Raw genomic sequence first — 23,429 nt, forward strand, 5'->3', positions numbered from 1 at the left:
TCTCATCCATCTCTCTCTCTCTTCTACAGAGAAAAGAGTCTCTCTCTCTCCTGCACAAATAGGTCTCTCTCTCACACGTGGGAAGCTAAGTCACAGGACACGTCCTCCAGGGTCCCGTGTCCCGTATTTTACGTACTGGACACGAAAACGGCCCTAATACGTGTCGAATACAGTTTTTATCATGTCATGTAAAATGGAATACGTATTCGCCGGTTTTCGTCGTGTCCTGAATTTGGAAAACGCGTATTTCGTTGGTAGAAAATGTTCCCTGCATAAGCTGCAATTTTTTTTTAAAGAAACAAATAATTTTTGAGTGGGGCAGCTTAATGATCAAGTCTAGGCCCTAGTATTGATATGCTATTCATGGTAATGTTAAATTCTTAAAGTAAAAGTGACATTCTCCTTAATCTTCATTTTCATCCTTTTACTTAAATTTTTAACATTACCATGAAATGACTCAGGATGTTTGAGTGGTTCCAGCTTCATTGGATTTCATATGGAGAAAGTAGAAATTTAGATTTCATTCAAAATGCAGCAGACTTATCAGTTTTTCAGGATTTCAGGATTGGGAGATTGCAATGTTTCCAGGTGATACCACCTGCCCGGGCTACCCCTACCACCAGTAGAGGACGTGGTCTACCTCCTATAGCTCCTACTTCTAGTTCTTCAGCTTCTAGAGCATAGCAAACTCCACCAGCACCAGCATCTACATCTAGAGGGAAAGGGAAAGCTGTGGCATTTTCTCGCAAGAGGGGCAGAGGAAACCAATAGGATCAGACTTTAGTTATTTTCTTATGTGCTTGTAAGTTGTACATGAACAATGAACATTGAATATTCAAGAATCAAGACCAAGCATATCACATTCTAATTTCTAAATAGTAAATTTTGATTCTATTTATTTTTTTTAAGTGAACTATGAACTTTGAGAAGTAATTATATTTTAATTTGATTAGATAAGCTGCAACTTGCAATTTAATATGGATAAAAAACTATATTTCGGTATATATATATATATATATATATATATATATATATATATATATATATATATATATATTTTATTAAATATATATAAAACGTGTCCCCCGTGTCCTATTTCCAGGTCGTTGCGTTTCGTATTGAATACTCGTATTTACGTGTCCTCCGCGTCTCGTGTCCTCGTGTCATGTGACTTAGGTGGGAAGGAAGGATGCAGTTTTCTAAGGGTTTACAAACTGCAGATTGGAACTTTGACCAACGTTGACCAACATTCTCTCTCTCCTGACTCCGCAGTAGGTGAAGCTGACTCTCCTTGGAAATCCGCAATTTTTGGCACAGGAATCGAGGTGATCTAACCTCCGGTTTGGAAGATATTGACTGCCCTAGTTTAGGGCTGATGCCGATAATACTAATGCCGCTGATGCCGAAAATGTTGATGTCGCTGATGCTGATGCCGCTAATCTAGGGTTTGCTGCTGTTGATATAAATCAAATTTTTGTACTATTTCTCTCTGCTAAATTATTGAAGATTAAAGAAGATTTGTCAAAGGGTTTCCCCATATTGGGGTTTGTCCCTGGCTAGCCGCCACATCTTGTGTCTCTTGTCTTGGCTTGTTTTCTGTCAATCGTTTAATGTTCTATCTGCACTTTACTTAATGTACATGTGATTGCTAATCTGTGGATAATAAAAAGAAAAATAAGTAGACTGCTCTAAGCATAGAACATACCATAAATTAGCAGAAATCAACAAGGGGGGATTCACAGCTTGTTGGGAGAGCCGAGAATAGGTCAGCAAGGGAATTCATAGCTTGCTGGGAGAACCGGGAATAGATTAGCAAGGGGATTCACAGCTTGTTGGGAGAGCTGGGAATAGATCAGTGAGGGGATTCACAACTCGCTGGGAGAGCCGGGAATAGATCAGTGAGGGGATTCACAACTCGCTGGGAGAGCCGGGAGTTGAAGAGGCAGCATAGAAAAATCATTTTCGTTGGAGTAGCAACCAGCTAGATCAACGCAGCAGTCAGTGGAAGTTCTGGACAGAGGTACTGGGCAGAGGCCTCTGGCAGCAAACTCGTGGTGCTTGGGAGAGCAGTCATCCGAGCCAAGGGTCATCCGGGGAGCAAGAAGTTAGTCAATACAGGTGAACCCAACGTTCTAAGGGTGTTTTCAGAGGGATTTGCAAGTTGTTTCCTGCAAGTCGAATTTCGCAATAGCAGCTAGGGAGAGGCTCCAAGGACGCCAAAAATCCAAAGTCAAAACCAGAGAAATTCCCTTCTGGGTTTTTCTGGGTTTTGTCCAAGGAGTCTAAGGCTGAAAAGATATAATTTTCTAGGCGGTTTTTGGGCACATTCCAGCAGGTCGAAGTTCAGCAGGACAACAAGTTTACTGGAGTCTGGGACAGCACAGTGTAGAGTGGTGCAGCAACTGGGCAGCCTTCAGTTCAGCTATTCTATCACCTGGGTTTGGTCCAACTTGTCCTTGAGACAAGCCCAGGTGCACCATCTCATTTATATTGTACACATGCTTTCATATTTCATAATATATGGCTCAGCGATTCTAAATTTACAGTGTTTTATGGATGTATAATGTATGTTTTTAATTTTATGCCGTTGCAATGTTTATTTGTTTAAAATATCACTCATATTCCTACTTAGGAACATTACAGTGGTATCAGAGCCCACATCTTGGCTCAGCTGTGGGTGGTATCAAAGATGAAAATTCGAGGGCCAAAACTGAAGGTTGAAGGTAAAATGCTTTCAAGTCAGAAATTTGAAGATTACAACAAATATTTCGCAAACATGTTAAAACAATTGGAAATGTGGGTATCATTGAAGATGGCAAAGAAAAAGGAAAACAGTTACAAATCTGAAGACTTGGAAGCAGCTGAAACAACACTAGTAGAGGAACCAGATACAGTGGATTCTTTGAGAAATACATCTGAAGGGAGCCAAAGGGTAAGTGATAATTCAGATGGTGGTAGGAAAAAGGTATCAATTTATGTTGCAAGTGCAGAGGTTTCCAAACCAGGCTTAGGAGAAACATATGGACCTTTTTCAAATGAAGTCCTAGTTGGCAAGGTCGTGAGAAGTTTGCCTCACAAAAAGGGTCAGCTTGCCACTAAGTCTGGCAATGTCATGATAGGAGGTGCTTTCCATGTCAAAGGTTCAGCAAAATATGGACACAAAACTTGTGAAGATGGCCAGAAGCATCTTGATGGTATCATTCCTATTTGCAGGGGACAAGACTCCACTCAAGAAGTGTTCAATATAAGTAAATTTCGACATAAAAATATGGTTCAGTTCACTGGATCCTGCATAAGGCCACCAGAAGTTTGTAATGATGATGAGATGCAATCATTATGCTCCTATTCAGTACCTGCCAATTCTATGGAATATTCCTTCTCATATCCATTTCTGAAAGGAGTGAGGCCAGTGCTAGACAAAAGGTCATTGGCAACCTTTGCTGCAAAGTCTGTCACGGAATCACCATGGAAAAGAGCAATTGTATCAGATATGCTTATTGACTCAATGCATACCTACCTGAGAATATCCCTGCCTGGGCAAACGAACCTAAGGTGCCAGAATTGCATGTTTGATGAAGGGAAGACCAAGGCAGATTCTGTGGCACTTGGAAGAGAAATTGGAGGACCTTGTGCTGCGAGCCTCAAGGCTAGATATGGGCAAGATGTGTGGGTTTCAGAAAGTCATGACTTATCTGGAGGAGCAGTATATTCACGTGCAATCAATGGCTATAAATTCGACTCAGGGCCATCTCTGTTTTCTGGCTCCCCATCTACTGGACCTCACGCCAATCTTCTTTCTCAGGTTTTGGATACTTTCAGCAAGTTTTTTCCATGTGTTTCTTATGCTCCTTGGATTTGAAAGATCCATTTATATGTAGCTGTTTGGATCTACTTTGTTTCCTGCCTTCAGGACTAAAAGCCGATGGTACACTAGCAGAAGAAATTGTATATATGTTTGCAGAATGGTATAAAACAGGTGGTCAAGTTGTTGGTGTCAAGCTGACAAGTAGGATTTCCATAAATGCAAAGGAGGCTGACTTCAGCAAGGCATCGCTATCTACAGCTGCATTGCCAGATACCCATTGGGAAAAAGTGCAAAAATCGCCCCAATGTGACTCTTTCAAGCATCTCCATCTTGGTTTTGACGCAATGGATATCCTAAAGGACCTAGAACGATATCACATTATTATAAACCACTGGAAGCCAAGGGTGGATGCTCAGCCAAACGTTGTGCTCATTTCAATAGCGAGTATGGTAAGTCCAAATTTAGCACCTAAGGGAAAGCATGTACTTCATACATACACCCCTAGAACAGAGCCATATGATGTGTGGTATGGATTAGATTGTAGAAGTGAAGAATACAAGAAGCTCAAGGCTAAGTGCTTTGAGGTCATGAGGAGAGTTGTTGAAAGTGTACTCGGAGCTGGTTTTTCTCAAGAAGAATGTGAGGTGAAGTTGGTGGGTACACCATTGACACACCAACAGTTCCTTCAGCGGAATGGAGGTACATATAGGCCTACAATTCGCACAAGAGAAGTAATTCCTGGCATGGGAGTTTCTGACTTGGGGAATAAAGAGCCTGAAATCGAAGATAAAAGCAATGGCGGTGATGACAAGGCTCAGTCAGAAGGTTGGACATGTGCAGCCGAATTTCAGCCTCTAAAATGGCCAAAGATCATTTTTTTAAAGATTAAACAGTGTTACAGGGCTGCTTCAGAATGCAATGGGGTTGATATTGTTTATCAAACAAAATTGAGAATTGAACAAGTGAGAATGCAAACACTACGGTCCACTATGACTCTATTTGAAGGCCTGTCATTGGTGGTCCCTAGAGGAGATCGTTTGTTGATGATAGGTCTAAGTGGAAATGGAGAAACATCCCTATTAAAAACTATTTCTGATATATGGTGCTTGGGTGAAGGCGCCATTAGAATCCATACAAAACATAGCAATGAAGAGCCTGATAAATCTATCAAGAATGTTACAGCTAGGCTACTATCAAATACATTTCTGCATGATTACTTGAAAGAAGAAAGCATTACCAAGTCTAGTTTCTTGGAAGAAGTTGTCAAGCATACTTAGTTACTTAGGCCATGTTGTGATCTTGAGCCTATGGCGGTAGGCCATTATAATGCAGATCTTGTAGGGCAGCAAATCCAAGTTGCAAATGAAGAAACCTTGCCATTGAATCAGTCTCCAATTCCTCAATCAGGCCATACCTTTGTGGCACGCATTTATGATGAGAATGTTCCTAAAAGCTTCCTACCAGCAGCTAGATCTCTAAATCAATATTGCCCCTCACCCTTATCGACCAAGGTTAGAATTGAGACAGGAATTAAAGAAAGGGATACAGTCAGTGTACCTTATGATCCAATGATAACTAAACTATCCGCCTGGGAAGGAAACCGAGCAGCAGCATGGGTTAAATTGGAGGACCGCCTGTCAAAGTTTCAGATTGTTGGTGTACCAGCTAATGTTAAATCCCTCCAAGGCCTTGCTGGTCAATGTACCTTTTTAAATGGCCAAGTTGAAACAAATTTCATTGGGCACCTCACGAGCAATCTATTTCCTAACTACAACGAAAAGTTAGCAAATTGTGAGTTTAAGGATGCTAGATTTGGTGCAGCTTTGAATGCTGTGTGTATTCGTGAGTGTGAACAACTAGAAGACAAAGGTCTCTCCAAAGGGAGATTGGCTTCACTATGTTATGCTGCTCCAACTTTCCAAATTAACCATAAACAGGAAAAATGGAAGAATTAACAAGGACTCCATACCAGTGGGAATTGTTGTCACACATGGGAAGGACATGTACTGTCTTGAGATTGAAGATAGCAGTTACTCTGGAATGATAACTAGAGGCATTACAGTTGTTGGGGAAAACAACTCTAATTTACATGTTGATGGGGTTACCATGAGTGTATCCTTGGCAGTCTATTCTCAGGTTTTTGTTGAACATATACATACTTGGTATGGCGACTACCACCACCAATTCAAGCAGAATACAATGAAATATCACGATGAAGAGGATGATGGTTATCTAATATGTTTGTTGTATGATGAGAACACTCGGAAATCAGAGATCAATGAGTTTGATGCAAAAACCAAGCCCCCCGAGCCAGTTACTATTGTCTATCTTCCGACAAGGGTACATTACAGCAGTGGGGTCACTGACATTCCACCAATACAAGAGAAGGCAATTGGAATCTCAGGTCAGCCTGTAACATTTGAGGGTATAGATATAAAAACACAAAATTACATTGCTATATTGGGGGGCTGCCTTGAAGATCCAGTGAGCAATGCATATGGGATGGCCAGTTTCCAGATATGGCCTTGGGATTCAAGAACTTGTGTGAAAGAAGGTCTCCACTATGGTGAATTGTTCTGTAGCATAGCAGGGAGCTACAACTGGGCAGAATTTAATGGGACCAGGGCAATACACTACTTATGTTTGAAAACATTTTGCAGGCACATTTGGGACCCTGGTGAAGTTTGCAGTGATAGTGGGGGTCCACAATCAGAGAGGTTGTTTGTTCAGGCATTGCTTGAGGACAAGCGATGTTTAGTGCATTGGAAGAACTTGCCAGATGAGGATGCCACCTGGGAGGGTGAGCACATTCTGGAGCACCCAGCTTTGAGGCTACTTGAAGGCAAGCAACATTTGGGAGGGGAGGACTGTCATGTCCCTTCTCAAACACATTAGTAACAGGGTGCTGCTACACAATTTTGCACATTTTTGACTAAGGGAGAGGGCCCCACACTTTCGACTTAGGGACTTAGAGGCCAAATCGACTTTATTTAGCTACTAGTGGAATGTGGGGGCCACCCACATAGGAGTTCAAATTAGCCATTCAATATGCTTGGAGGGAAAATCGAACAGGTAGATGGAGGAGCCCACATGAGGCTAAGGGGGCCCAAGGAGTTATAAAGAGAGATCAGCTCTCATTTTGTTTTCATCTTGAACATTTGCAAACAAACACTCTTTTGTACGCTCTGCTGCTTAGCGAGTCTACCAGCTATTTAGCCATGAATCTCTCACAGGGGAGATTCAACCTCTTCTTCGGGGGACCATCCGTGCCCGCCCTAGGGAGGCTGTTCCACAGGAGTTTCAGGGAGTCCGATACAATCACACACACTTCAGTCATCAGTGCAGAGAGGAAACTGCGTATTCCTGGGTAGCCATAAAACACGCAGGAAGAGTTGGAAATCAACAAGGGGGGATTCACAGCTTGCTAGGAGATCCGAGAATAGATCAACAAGGGAATTCACAGCTTGCTGGGAGAACCAGGAATAGATCAGCAAGGGGATTCACAGCTTGCTGGGAGAGCAAGGAATAGATCAGCAAGGGGATTCACAGCTTGCTGGGAGAGCAAGGAATAGATCAGCAAGGGGATTCACAGCTTGCTAGGACACCCGGGAATAGATCAACGAGGGGATTCACAGCTTGCTGAGAGAGCCGAGAGTTGAAGAGGCAGCATAGAAAAGGCATTTTCATTGGAGTACTAACCAGCTACATCAGCGTCGTCGTCAGTCGAAGTTTTGGACAGAGGTACTGCGTAGAGGCCTCTGGCAGCAAACTCGTGGTGCTTGGGAGAGCAGTCATCCGGGCCAAGAGTCATCCGGCAAGCAAGAAGTTAGTCAATACAAGAAAACCCAACATTCTAGGGGTGTTTTCAGAGGGATTTGCAGGTTGTTTCCTGCAAGTCGAATTTGGCAGTAGGAACTGGGGAGAGGCTCCAAGGAGGCCGAAAATCCAAAGTCAAAACCAGAGAAATTCCCTTCTGGGTTTTTTGGGTTTTGTTCATGGAGTCTAAGGCTGAAAGGATATAATTTTCTGGGCGGTTTTTAGGCACATTCCAGCAGGTCGAAGTTCAGCAAGACAGCAAGTTCACTGGGACAGCGCAGTGCAGAGTGGTGCAACAACTGGGCAACCTTCAGCTCAGCGATTCCATCACCTGGGTTTGGTCTAGCTTGTCCTTGAGACAAGCTCAGGTGCACCATCTCATTTATATTGTACCCATGCTCTCAGATTTCATAATATATGGCTCAGCAATTCCAAATTTACAGTGTTTTATGGATGTATAATGCATGTTTTTAATTTTATGTCGCTGCATTGTTTATTTGTTTAAAATATCACTCATATTCCTACTTAGGAACATTACAGATTATGATATTAGTTTTGATTTGGCATCTAAGGCTTGATAAGTTGACTTAGTTGATTTGATTGCACAATATTGATTTATGTAGGGTTGAGCATATTGGTTTGCTAAAGTGTTACATTTGCAGAAAGTATTATATGAAGCAAGCTCCCCAAGCCTAATATGTTCGCATTGACAGTATTCTGGTGAAGCCAGGAAGATGTGCCCATCCAAACCTCTACTTCAAAAGTGGTCCAAGGTATGGCTTCGATTTTGATGGTCTATTCTTGACAGGAAATGAGTCTTTGATGATTAAAGTAAGAGGGAGATGGCCTCTGAAGTTCGAAATGAAGAATCATGGCATGATGAATTACATCCTGAAAATGGGAAAAGAAAATCTACATAGTGAAGTTGTTAAAGAAAGCGGAAATGCAAATCCTTGGACACTCTGATCAAATTTCAAGAAGTTATGAAAAGATATTGTTGAACTTGACTTGGCAACCGATAGTTGATTGAAGCATTGTTTGTTTGAACACTTGTCCGTATGTATATATGTTGTGCATAGAACCTGAGTAAATTCATGATTGGGCTGCTTCATACACATTCAGTTGTCACCAAGGACCCTTCGAGATATTTGCATGGGATGATCAATTTTTGATCTGAGATATTCATTCTATGATATGTGACTACATGGATGTACTGATGTTGATCTAGATCGTGATATGATGATATAAGCACATTTGTGTGTTGCCTTAGTATGAGATCTGCCATGATATTTTGGATGAGAAGTTTGTAGCTTTAAACACGACCGAGGTTGAGTACGACATTGCTAGCATGGCTAGTTGTGAGGCAAGATGAAGAAGCTCTTTCGAGAGTTGTTTGAGCAAGTTCTAGATATGACAGGAATACATTGTGATAATAATGAGTGGGATCTGATTGGTAGAGAATCTCGTATATTGTTGGGACTGAGATACCTTCATATATTGAGATAGTGTTGCTATACGAGACAAGCTTAGGCTTGTGGTTGTTGCCTCCATGAGAAGGATGTTGAACAAGGTATCTTTTTTGTGATATATATATATATATATATATATATATATATATAGTTTTATTCTAATATAATATTTGATTTGATGTCTTGTATGAATAGGAGATTGTTGCTATTGAGACATGATGATTACCAGATATGAGAACAATGATATATCTTTGATCTATAGAGAACATTGTTGATCGAGGACACTGAGCCAACTCTTATCCCCTGTTTGAGCTCCCAGGGTGTGGAATTGAGATGGAGGGCTCCTGGGGTTGAGGGATCTTTGGACAATAGGGTATCACTCCCATCTTTCACCCATAGGATGTGTGTGATCCTTGTCAGTTTTGACAAGTCAGGTATCTCCCCTATCTTGGTCTTTGCAGAGTATACCCCAGTTGGCATCATACCCACAAGTTGGGCTTGTTGGGATTGTCCCTCCCCGTTTGGCCAACGAGTTGAGGAGGCTTAGGGGCGTGTGATCCTTCTTACCTTTTGGTATGTTGGGTATCTTACCCAAGCTCGAATTATGATGCAAGTGTTCTACCACATGACTCTTGAGGATCATTGCTAAGGAGATCGACAAACAATAGGATGGGTTGATATGTGCTCCCCTATATCACCTATTGCTCGATATGGGGTTGAAGATGTTTTTGCTCCCCCATGAGGTTCCCGCTTGAGATTAAGCTCCCTGACATGGTTTGAGGTTGAGATGTGCTCCCTGATGTTGTTCCAGATTGAGCTAAGCTCTCCAATGTTGATGTGGGTCGTAGAATTGGCTCCTTGCTAATGTTTCCTAAGTAGTAGCATTGGGCTCCCCGCTAACAGTGATTTCGGGTGGTAGCAGTGGCTCCTCGATGGATAGAGGTTGGTAGATTGAGATCCTCTCCGATATCAAATTATTCTTCTTTTAGATTCGAGAATGTCAGCATATAAGCAAGGACAATCAAGAGATAAGCAAGAATAAGCAAGAGATGAGCAACGATGGCATTTGATGACGAGACACTTGAGATTGGATATGATTCGATGATAGGATTCTTGTGATGACTACATGACGTAGTTGGAATTTCTCCCTAGCTGAGAGGGAGTGTTAATTTGGCAGCTCAATGACAAATTCCAACCATGGGATAAGATTCCTCTTTTCGAGAGGACCAATTTTGATTATTGAAGCGCTCAATTTGGACAAGTGAAAGTGTATTTTTGAATTATAAGCCCACATGTGCATATTTGATCAAGTCGGACCTAAAGCAAATTGGACACCCTTGGAAGGCTATAAATACAAGTGATCTCAACCTCATTTGGACATCATCATGGAGCACTCTTCTATTCTCTTCTTTGGTTTGGCTCGCACAGGTTTGAGGCAAGTTCGCGGAGATTGGTTGGTAAAGGTCTGAGATTACAAGGTCCGAAGCTCATGCGTGTTTCTAGGGTTTTGGGTCACAGTCGCAAGCTTACCAAAGGAAATTTTCGACTATAATCGCTGGCTTGCAGCCTCAAGGGAGCGACTAGAAACTCTCAGTTGCTCACATACCTCTTCCTCCCTGCAACTGGAAGCTAAAGTTGCATTTTTCAATTGACAAGATTTTTCGCTTGTTGACTGCAATACTCGGCAATTGACTGCTGGCAGTGACAGTTCATCACAGGCTTCTGAATCAAGATTTTGAGTATGAGCATTGTTGGGTTCATCTCATGGATGATGTTTAGTTGATTTTACTGGTTGGATTTAAGGTTGAAGATATAGATCATTGTACTCTCTGTTTCTGAATCATTCAATGACAATCTAATAAGAAAAAGAATTTGAAAGGGTTTTCCCCATAGTGGATTTTGCCCTGGTCTCCGACCAATCCTAGTGTCTCTGTGTGAATGCTTTTCTTCTATTGTTCCTTTATGTTCCACTGCATAGATGATGATATTGTTCTTTCTACAGAGTTGCATATGTTGCTGAATAATGGTGTAAATTTGAATAATGTAATTATGTTATTGGGTGAATTTGATGAAATGCAATTATCAAAGCAAAGAACAATATAGCCCTAAGAAAAATTAACATCAAGTTGTCATTTGAAAGGCAAATTTGAAGTCTTTCTCCACTTAGGAATGGAAGCTTAACTTCGATAAGGATAGAAGCAAGCTCATTCAAAGAAAGGACAACTAGATGGTTGTATGCATATCTTTAGTAACTCTTCTCTAGAAGGTAGAGTTCATGTCTATAGGAATCTTGCAGAAAGAGTTGGTCATAAGAATGTGCTCAGTAACATGAGCATGAGAAGTCTTCCATGTGGTTACTTGATGCTTGGAAGGAGTTTCGTATGCTTTGGAATGGCTGAAGGTCAAGATTCTTCCATAAGATAGCATGGCATAGACATGATGATATTGTTCAAACATCCAAATGGTCTCTTAAAGAAAGAAAGAAGATTGGCAATGACAACTTCAAGGAGAAGATATTGTAGCTTGTTGATTAGTTTGTTCCATGGGCACTTTGATTGAAAATTGAAAGCATAGAGAAGGATTTTTGTACAATATGGAGATAGACCATGCAGAAGGATGTTGATCTCAAAGGAAACAAGTAAGCAAAATCTGACACCTTGACAAAAAGGCCATTATGATGAGGTAATTATGATATTGATGTTTTGGTATTGGTTACCTGGTTTGTATCTGGTTTTGCTACCTGAAAGATTGTTGCAGAAATGCATAATGGCAATTAAGGCTAGTGCATCTACAACTATTTGTTTTGAACTCAATTTAAAGAATACATGGATTGAGTGGATGGCTTTGGTAATTGTTACCGCTCAAACTAGCAGGGGTCCCACAAGGGAATCCTTGAAGGGATACTACTAGGTCAACAAGGGCAACAATGGAGCAATAGCCCACTGTCACCTTGGCTAAAGATCCCTAATCTTTACGGACTTTCACCGATGGGAGGAGACTCGTTATAATAAGGATCACGAAAATGAATGGATCAATGATAGGATGAGAGGTGATCTTAGAAGCCTATTCACAAGAGAGGCTCAGATATATGGCTTTCTCACTTTGAAAGCAAGATGAATTCTAAGAGCTAGGGTTTGAGTATATGACTTGTCAAGAAGACTCTTAGCTCCTAAAATCCTTATGGAAACTTGGATTCCAAGTGGTTTTTGTGAAACTGACTTCAATAAGTTGTGGGACCACACAAGACCAAGTGGACCCAGAATTAGGTCAAGAGGATGGAATTTATCAACCAAGGTCACTAGCCAAAGGAAACCCAGGGCAAGAAATGGTCCTCGAGTTAGGGCTTACAATATCTCGAGATCCCACCATCAGATTTGCCTCAAATTTGGAGGGCCTCTAGAGCGAACTCCAGTTCAGTTGTGGAAAAAAAACGAAGTATTTGGATGGTTAGATTGTGAGATAAGTGATGCCCTAGGTGAACTATGTAGGCCATGCCTAGAAAGAAATAGAGAAGGTGAAGAAAAATATTCTTTAAAGTGATCACTAGTGGAAGACTAGTGCCTTGCTCTTTGGGAGAGATGGAGTCATGGATAAATTAGGGTTTAGCTCTATTACCGTTCAAACTAGCAAGGGGCCTAAAAGGGGTTCTTAAGAGGGCAACTTCTAGGTCAAGGGCAATGATGGAGACTTAGCCCACTGTCACCACAACTAAGACTCCCTACTCTTTACGGACTTTCACTGATGGGAGGATACCTGGTAGTTAGGAAGTCACTTATAAAGTGTAGATCAATAAGGGGTGTGGAGTGACCCAAATGATTCCCTTTCCAGAAGAGTTTGAAGGATAGTGCTTGCTTGCCCTTTAAGCAAGGGACTTGATCTTCTAGGGAGAGGGGATGAGGATTGGAGGGTTGAGGTGGAAGGATAAGACCTATAAAGGATGTTCTCAATCCCTAAAATCCTCTTGAGAACTTGGATTCTCGAGTAGTCCTTGATAAATGGGCTTTGGTGAAGAATGGGACCACACGAGGCCAAGTGGACCCAGCCCAAGTTAGGGGATGGATTTTGGCAACCAATGATGTTCTTAACCTGGTCAAGGTGAGGGGAAAGGATCAAACAAGAATTTTCTCCCAAAGATGTCAAATTGATCCTACTAGGTTCTAGCCTTGGGAACACCTAGGCAAAACTTGATCCTAGAGCTAGGGCTTGAGGTATCCAGAGATTCCACCGTCATAATTGCTTCAAATTTGGAGGAGAGCAAGGGGACCCACTAGCGCAGTTGTATCTAGGAGATCAAAGTTTTCTTGTGGCCAGTTTCCTGGGAAATTGATGCCCTAGGTGACCTAATGAGGCTAGACCTAGGGAAAAGGGGAAAAGGGGTAAAAGGAGGGTTAAAATGATCACCCTTTTTGAGGGACAAGTGCCTAATTCACTTGGGGATATGAAGTCAAAGATAATAATGAGGAAGGATTTAGTTTCTTGTTCAAGGAAGCTCCAAAAGTCAACTTCATCCCATGTTAGAGGAAAGAGAAGAAAAGTGACTTTCAAACATTTATACTTCATACAAATGGTGCAAACTTATCAAGATAGCATGATCTCTGGGACATTTCATTCATCCAACAATGGCCCATACAAAGAATAAGCTAAATAGACACAATTCCACATTTCGTACATGCAACAATTAGCCCTAATTATAGAGAAATTCAAATGTATGCAACAACAAAAAAATAGCGTTAAATTTGCACTTACAATGTTATAGAGTATATCCAACCAACATCACATTTGCAAATAAGAAGCTCCAAGATAGAAATAGCCCAAATCCATACATCAAAATTCATCCATCATCCAAAATAATCCTCCAAGGAAAAAGTGTAAAATTCTCTACAAATAGAGAGATCCCAAGTCAAGTGGTGATACAAACAAATCCAATTAACTCTTATTTATACACTAATTAGGAGTTTGATTTAAGCCCCTAAAAATAAAATAATGTGCAAACGACCTAACTTTGGTGACAAGCCCACCAAACTAGCTCACAAATGAAAAAAAAAGGCTCTCAAGAGGACAAATAATAATCTATGCATGTCGTAGGGCCCTCTAAGAGGCCTAATGAGGTCCATGGGCGCCACAATGAAGAATAGGACCCTCAAAAGTAGTGGACAAGGGGTTGGCCCCTTGTAATAACTTGTGGTGCTCCAAATGACTGTGGGGGCACACAAGTGTCCTCATGGGTATCCAAACAAGTCAAAGATAAATGTAGGTTGCCCTCAAGGGCTAGGATGACAACATAGGAGATACCTGCATCATCATAGAAGTCCTGGATCATCTACCAAGTGTGTGGTGTAGAGTTGGGGCCAGCTGGGCATAATGGACCAGTTGTATCCTCCTCGTCTAATAAGTGACCCACGAGCAATCTCTGAATGGTTGTTGGGATCCATGAAGTGCAGTCTACTGCTGTGGAGGCCCATGGCTCTCAACGCTCACCTTATATGTGCTAATGTAGCCCTCTGGAGGATTAGAACCCCATATAGGGAGACCAAACCCCAAATGGAAATCATCTACAATCCTGCATAAGATCCAATGCGTCCCCTGGGCTTCCAATACAACAAGCCATTAGAGAAATCGAGTAAATGAGCTTACCTAATCATGGACCACAGGTGGGGACTTCATAATAACCTGCCTTTCCATAATGGGCTTCGGGTGTGACAATGTCTCCTAAACTCCCAATGGGGTTAACCAAGTACCCTATTAGGTGGTTTCTACTTCTAAAGGGGATAATATAGTCAAGGTACATCTGTCAAAAGGTGGTGGCATGTGGCAGATAGGTGAATGATGTAAGCAATGAGAGGGGGTAGCCCTGGGTCACACACTGGGACACGAGGGTAGCCAATAAGAGGGAAGCCCACACTTGGGTTTATAATGTATAAGAGGGAGCAATCATGGTACATGAGGTGCCCCGGCCTTGATTTTTCCACCCTTCTTTTATGCCTTTTGCCTTGTTTATGATTTTCTTTGATTGACTGCTCAGGTCTCAATGGGTTAAAGCATGATGTGTAAGATATAGTAGTGAATTCCCGCCTTTAAGGTGGGGCACTTCATTGCCCACTAGGGGTTGGGACAATCATGGGTTCCTATATGATGAGGAAGGTTCATAGAACCTGTTAGAACCAGGGTGATGACCATGATGATGCGGTAGAGCTTCATGTAATGGCTTTTTCCCACACGCTAAATGTTTTTATCCCGGTCATCTTTTGCATTTTGTGGTACTTTTCCTATTGAATGTGGCCATATATGCTTTTGACTTTCTTTTTAGCTGCATCAACCTCTGGGCTTCATTCCAAACCATGACCCAAGGTGTGGGGAAGGGGAAGGGATAAGCTAACCCTCTATGAACCCAATGGAGGAATGTGAACTCAGGTGGGAGAAGTGTCAAATGGGGCAATAATGAATGGAAAGGGGGTAATATAAGTCGATAAGGGAGCGGGACCACGCAACCAAAATCAGGGTTTCCCATGAAATACGATCCCTAAAACCAAGTGGTTAGTAAAAGAGATCCCACGGGAATAGAATCCAAGGTGAAGTCCTAAAAGGGGTCTAGGGGACAGAAGGATAGACCTAAACCATTCTTTCCGTCGAATCCCCCCACTAATCCATACCCAGAAGTGTCCATGATAAGCAAACTACAAGACTCAATTTCAAAATGACAAGGCATACATTTAGCTTTGGAAGGCCCACCTTCAAACATACGATCATGGCAGATGGGCGAGGGACCTCATGGCCGACTCAGGTGGTGGAAAAATGATACAGTGAACTAACTGATGGCTGCAAGGGGCTGCTAGCGGTCGGTTGAGGACCATCTTGGAGAAAAAATTTCTCCTAGGGATATTACCCACAAAATGGTGGGTAACAAGCTCGATTTCAACTTATCAAGGAGGCCTAGAAGACATTTCGCTAGGCTTAGGGCTAGTTTGAAGCAACTTCAAGGTCTTTACAATTCGTTTAGCATAATTCAATGACTTATGAGGAGAAATAGTTATCACTAGGAATACTCATTCATTCATTGCATGGCCCAATCATGATACAACACAATTTAGAAACTTAATTTCCACAACTTCGCATAAATTGATGCAGTAAATAAGCCCTACAATAGTGAAATTCCCAGCATTATGATGCAGCAAAATTACATAACAAAAATAGCATTTAAAAGGTACTTACATGCAAGAAGAATATATCCAATCATCAAATTTGCCAACAAGAGAAGCTCCAAGACAAAGAAAATTTAACCAAACATCAAAATTCATGCATTCATCCATAAAATCTCCTCTTCCAAAGAATGCGAAATTCTCACAAGAGCTAATGATCAATCCAAGTGATGATGCTAAAATGAATCCTCCATCACTTCTATTGATACACTTCTAATGAGTTCGATTTAGCTACTTGGGCCTACATTAGCCCCTAGAATAAAGTAACGTGCAAAACAACTCATTTTTTGTGACAAGCCCACCAAAATAGCTCAGAAACAAAAGAATAAGCCTCACAAGAGGTCGAATGATCAATAACACATGTCGTTGAGCCTTCTAAGATGCCTAATGAAGTCCATAAGTGCCACAATGATGAATAGGACTCCCAAAAGTAGTGGACAAGGGGTTGGCCCCTTGTTCTCCAAATAATAAACCTGTGGTGCTCCCAATGGGTGTGAGGGCACACAAGTAACCTCATGGGTCTCCAAGTAGGTCGAAGATGCCTGTAGACCATCTGTAAGGGCTCATATGATGGTGTAAGTGATGCCACATCAGCATACAAGTCTTGGGTCATCTGCCAAGTGTATGGTACAACTGTGGGGCCAGCTAGGCATGGTGAACCAGGTGCATCTTCCTCGTCCAATAGGTGAATCTCGAGCAATCTCTGAACATCTTTGGGGATCCATGGAGTGTTGTCTACTGTTGTGGAGGCCCATGGCTCTCTACACACACCCTACATGTGCCAATGTAGCCCTCTGGAGGGTTAGGACCTTGTATAGGGAGACCAAACCCAAAATGGAGACCATCTGCAATCCTGCATAAGATCCAATGCGTCCCCTAGCCTTCCAGTACAACAAGTCATCAAAGGAAATCGAGTTAAAGAGCTTACAGATCATGGAACCCGAGTGGGCACTTCATAATCGCATGCTCTTCCATAGTTGGCTATAGTGGGCTTTGGCATGTGCTACTGTCTCCAAGCTCCAAAAGGGTTTAACCAAATATCCTATTAGGTGGTTTTTACCTTTAAAAGGGGTAGTATGTCCAAGGTACATCCTTCAAAGGGTGGTGGCATATGATAAAGAGATGAATGGAGTAGGGAATGAAAAGGGGCGGCCCTGGGCCACAAGGGGTACAAGGGTAGCTAATAAAAGGGAAGCCCACACTTGGGTATATAATGTATAGGAGGCAGCAATCTTGGTGCATGAGGTGCCCTGGCCTTGACTTTTCCACCCTTCTTTATATGCCTTTTGCCTTTTATGATTTTTCTTTGATTATTGCTCAAGGCTCAAGGGATAAGAGCATGATGTATAAAGTATAGCAGTGAATATCCCCTTTAAGGTAGGGCAATTCATTGCCCACCAAGGGTTGGGACAATCATGGGTTCCCGAATGATAAAGGAGGCTCATTTAGGGCCTTTAGGAACCAGGGTGATGGCCATGAGAATGGGGTAGAGCTCATGCATTGGATTTTGCCCATGTGCTAAATGTGTTTGTCTTGACCATCTTTTGCATTTTGTGGTACATTTTCTTGTTGAATGTGGCCAATTATGCTTTTACTTTTCTTTTCAATTGCATCAACCTTTGGGGCATCATCCCAAGCCTAACCCAAGTTGTGGGCAAGGGGAAGGGGAGGGCTAACCCTATGTGGTCCCAGTGGAAGAATGTGGACCCAGGTGGGAGAAATGATGAATGGGGTTATAATGAGCGGAAGGGGGGGTGATATATGTGAATGAGGGCACAGGACCACGCAACCAAAATCAGGGTTTCCCATGTAGTACCATCCCTAAATCCTAAAGGTCAATTAAAAGAGATCCCACAGGGCTAGGGTCCAAGGTTAACATCCAAAAGAGGTCTAGGGGAAAAGAGCACATACCTAGCCCACCCTTTCTGCTGAATCCCCCCATTAATCCATGCCCAGAAGTATCCATGATAAGCAAACTACAATACTCAATTACCAAATGACAAGGCATACCTTTGGGTTCGGTAGGCCCACCTTCAAACATACGATCATGACAGATGGGTGAGAGACCACATGGTTGGCTCACGTGGCAGAGAAATGGCACAACGAGCTAGTTGGTGGCTGCAAGGGGTTGCTGGATGCTGGTTGAAGACCATCTCGGAATTAAACAAAATATATATATATATATATATATATATATATCACCCACAAAATGGTGGGTAACAGTAATCCTTGGAGGATTATATGGCCAAGATGTCTACATCATCTTGGGATTGAAAGGTAGCAGTACAAAAAGATAACCTAATGTTTATGTTTCGATGACAATGAAGATCACTTTCATGATTAGAGGGAGCTATGACTAGCTCTACTTTGATTGGCTCAATATAATGCCTTTGTTGATGATGACTAGAGGAAAGTGATATGAAAGGTTGATGGCCTGAACCCTGTCACAGATTGAAGAAAGAGTTTGGCTCCATAACATTCTGAAAGATAAAAGCTCAATATGATGAGATGCAAAGAAAAAGGAGGATCCATGCAGCTACTTGAAGATCTCCATGAAAGAACTAGTAGTTGATGTATTGATAAAGTTTGAGACAAGCTAAAGAGCTTCTAATTATATCTTCCTAGTTAAAAGGAAGTAAGAAATCCCCTCTATGCTTGAAAGGGAGTAAGAAGTCTCCTTAAATGTTTGAAAGGGAGCGAGTATCTATTCCCTAATCAAGAGGGAATGAGTATCTCCTATCTGGTTGAGAGGGAGTGATGATGGACATCATATTCTCTTCTTCATGTGTCATGCACTAGGCCAGAACTAACAGTCATGCGTCTAGTGAAGGCCATCGAGGGAAAATGGAGGGTTGGATAAGCATCTAGGATTGGTACTCCTTGAGGATTGGGAAAACAAAGAAAGGAAGTAATCTCGTGGAACGACACTCTTTGAGGATTGGACAAGGTATCCAAGACAAGAGTGGTCATACAGGACCAATATTCTTTGAGGATTAGGAATCCAAGATAAGAATAGTCTTGGAAGGACATATCTAGTGAACATTCGAATGGGGTATGTGCTTTGAGAGGTAGTGTGGTGTCTCACGTAAAGCCTCCCAACATTGTGTTATAATCTAGTGGAGAGATAGAGCCTGTTAGTCAAGGCCTTGCTATGTTGACAATGTTGGTTATGATGTTGATGTTTAAAGACGACTTATAAATCTGACTCTTCTTATAAGAATATTTCAATTTGAGAGAATCCTTGTACCAGTTATGTAATTATGAATACCTCCCTAGTTAAGAGAGAGTGTTGGAAAATGTAACTAGTTTTGGTCTTCATAATTACCTTTGTACTTATGACATTGTATATTTTTGTAAAAAGAAGAAAAAAGAATTATTATTTTCTAGCATGGGTTTCATGCTTAAGTTGATTTGTCACTAGGTCAAGCATGTTCTTCATGCTTCTAGGGTTTGTCAAGTCAAAAGAGTATTTGTCATAAGCATTGTAGTCAAGTCCCATTTGGACTTTGAAAATAAAGTATAAAGGAAAATAAAATTATTTTGAATCAAAATATTATTTTTGTCCCTACAAGATCAAGTTGGCCCTGCCTCTACAAGTTAGCCCTGTTTGGGGTAATTCGACCTCCTTAGATGTGTATATATAAGAGCAGTTTGGCCTCATTTGGAAGACACATCAAGCAAGTTCGATCTCTGGAACAGGGAGGAAAATCAACGAAAGAGGCAAGGAAAGAAGACAAAGTCAAGGTGAGAGAAAGCAAGATCAAAGGGGAAGAAAATCTGCCCTAAAAGCTCCCACACTTGCAAAATTTTAGAGTTGCAAGAGGGCCAAAAATTGCAGGTCTATTGCAAGAGGCTGAAATTCTGTTGCAGAGGCCGAAATCTGAAGTTTGAGTAGTTTTGGAAGGGTTTGACCATCATTGACTTGTGGAGACTTTGACTTGTTGGAAAGTCTTGGAAGGAGGGCTAACTTGGGGCTTGTGACTAGACTTGCTCTTGGCATTTGGGTCTTGGATTTCTCATTTGATCTGATTGTATAAGAAGAGAAGAAATTATTTATGGGTTTTCCCCTCTGGAGGGGCTTCGCCTTGGCTTGGAACCTACTTTTGTGTCCATTGTCCTTTATGATCTTCATGTTTTATTAGTCTTGATAATTGTTTGATGAAAAGAATCTAACAAAGAATAATAAGAAGCTAACAGAAGTTCACAAGATTTTAACAAGGATAAGGAGAATTGTTTAAATAGCTACTATACTAGATTCTGCAACAAACATCACCATGAGTGACCACCGCGACGACATAGATCATGGCATTGATAGCATATTCGACAAATTTTAGGTTTTATGAGCAAAGACGCGAAAGGTTTACTACTGTGCACAATTTACCTTGACGTTACGACAAATTTGTTCAGGTCACCAAGCCGCATGCACCATTTGAAGATGAGATGGATTACCAATCAAATAAGGTCCCCGTCAAAGGAATTTTCTATGGCAGATCCCAAAACTTTTGCTCAACAAAATGATCCTGTTGACGCCATCGCATCATTCTCGAAAGCTATTAATGTCAGAGACAGTATTGACAGTGCATTGAACTATATACTTGTGATGATGAAATTGCAAATTTGATCTAAAGAATTGAAGACGTGTTCAATGTACAAGGGTAATTCTCCACCAAAATCGAATCAAATCATTTCATTTGTGAAAGGACTTTGACAATCAGCTCGATTCCTCAACAATTTGTTAGACAATCCTCAAAATTTGCTCAAATTTAGGTAGCAAATCAGAAGATTCTTTTTCTATGTGATAGGCAGCATTAGTTTCAAGTTTTAGCGGAATATCTTCTTAGAAGAGGATTAAACAATTACTCCTCTTTTATTTTATAAAGTAATATGCATCTTAGATTTGTAGCAAGTGTCAAATACTTTTTAAGGGAGTATTAAACTTGTTTTGGCATTCAAAATCATAGTAAAGAATTGGCCATGCCTCATTGAAGCATTCATTCTTAAGAGGAATCCACCAGTTTCAATATAATTCAAAGGTTATTCCACCATTAATAACAATCAATATTGGTTGTTCATTATCAGCTTCTTAAGTGTTGGGGCTTTAACTTGGTAAAAGGCAAGGCTCCCTATGTTGTATCTAAGACACATCTCTATGATCAGTATATTTTCCATAATACTGCCAAGACTTGAGTTATGGAAAGAAAGCATTAAAAGGTAGAAGTACCTAGAGGATCAGTTCCAAGTTAACCTTTGAAGAAGACAGCTTATAGTACAAATTTCTAATCATGAGTCTTCATCTGTGGAAGAAGAAGCCTATATATTTAATCTATCTCTATGGTACAAAACAAGTCGATGGTATCTCTATCTCACTGTGACAATTTTGAAGGATAGCCTGAAACTCTGTAAGGAAAGTCTCATTGTCTACACCTTGCTACTAATCTCATGTTGTTGTTTACACTGGTACCTTTGAGATGATCATGGATCTGACTACATATAAGAGTATATGTTTCCTCTCATGCCTTGAATTACAAACAATTGTTGATGATTCATGGATGCTCGTATTCTGTGTTACTTAGAAAAGTCACTTTGGCTCCTGCAAACCCTATACAATAGTAAAAATTGAAACATATTGATATCTTGCATCTTCTACGAAGAGCAAAAATTCTTGGACAACTTTGTTTGATTGATGTGGAAAGGGTTCTGATATCTGAATGCATAAGGGCATCTTGATTTAAAAGAGATCAAGGAGTCAAATTCTCCAAGCCCCTTCTTGAAATTAAGACTAAACTTGATTCAAATTCTATGGCATCTATGATTTTGAAGAAGACCTAGGGTTTGAATGTCTGGAAACCTTGGCCAGATACTAGGGTTTTGAAGTATTTAGGATTTTTGAACCCTAGCTGAGTCAGAACAAGAAAGAGGAAGTTGTAAAAAGAATGCAAGATTGAATCTTAAGAAAAACCTAATCTAATCTTGGAAAGTTATTAGGGTTTGGAACCCTAGTTAAACCTAGGGTTGATAATGTTGGACGCAAAGATGAATGTCTAGGGTTTAGAATTAAAGCCCTATCCAGTCAAAAGGGTTAAAAAAACTAGGGTTTATAACCCTAGGATCGATTAGATTCGTTGAAAGAAACCCTAGCTCATTGATGATGTTGTGGACAAGGAGGATTTGTTGATTGGATGCAAGAAGACCAAGATCAAGAGGGAGTTGATATGCCCTCAAGAGATAAGTACTTTCTTGATTATTTCTATTATTGTTTTATTTTCAATCTCTTGTCTTTGTATAACTTGCTTGGTTGTATTTGCTCTTCCTTGACTTCTTAAAGAGGATTGTAGGTACATTATAGAGATTTCCAAGGTCATGGAAATCAATGGAAGAACAAGATGACAAGAAGATTTTTGACAGATGAGCATTGGACTCAAAGGGAGAAGACAAAATTAGCTTGGTTGAAGTGTTGATCTATGAAGAAGAGAAGTCTATAATGACTTCCAAGATGGCTAGAAGTCTTGAAGATTGAGGTTGATCTGAATCTGATAAGATGAACATGCTTTGTATGCTTCTAATAAGAACGAAGGATCTGTATACCTAGTGTAAGAGGGAGGTGATTGAAGAATCTTGGTTCTATCCAAGATTGAAAGTATGAAACTTGGTGAACTCCTCATTGAGATTTGGCATAGTGGACTGTGTGTCCATAGATATCTGCATGATAAGGAATCTTTGTTGCTAGCTTGATAAATCATATTGATTAGCTCGTTGAATCATCTAATGTTGATTCCATTTTGACTGGATGCATAGCATTTTTGGGTGCTATATGAGCCTAAATGACATGGATGATTTTGTTGTTCATTGGTTTGTATATTCTGATATCCATAATGAACAAGTTGTTAATAATTGTCTAATATATGTTGCAATTTAGACTGCATGGATTCTCTAACTTTGACTGGACCGGCCGTACTGAAGATGGAAAGAGTACAACCAATGGGTGTTTCTTTCTGGGCTCCATAATGATTTCTTGGATAAGCAGAAAATAGTCTTTTGTGGCACTTAGTTTTGCAGAAGTTGAATTCATGGCAGCATGTGTTGTGATTCGAGAAGAAATATGGCTTTGGAAATTGCTTGACGGATTGTTTGATCAGATGTTGG

At 40.9% G+C, this 23,429-nt stretch overlaps 1 protein-coding gene across 2 annotated transcripts in view; it reads right to left on the reverse strand.

The window, feature by feature from the left end:
* Positions 1 to 23,429, reverse strand: part of RAD51D (DNA repair RAD51-like protein) — a 186,202-nt gene that overhangs the window by 152,391 nt on the left and 10,382 nt on the right. The window lies entirely within an intron of this gene.

This window comes from Pinus tabuliformis, chromosome Q (assembly GCF_031772625.1).
Source record: "Pinus tabuliformis cultivar Carrire ecotype Pingquan chromosome Q, CPIR1, whole genome shotgun sequence".
NCBI classification, from domain to species: Eukaryota; Viridiplantae; Streptophyta; class Pinopsida; order Pinales; family Pinaceae; genus Pinus; species Pinus tabuliformis.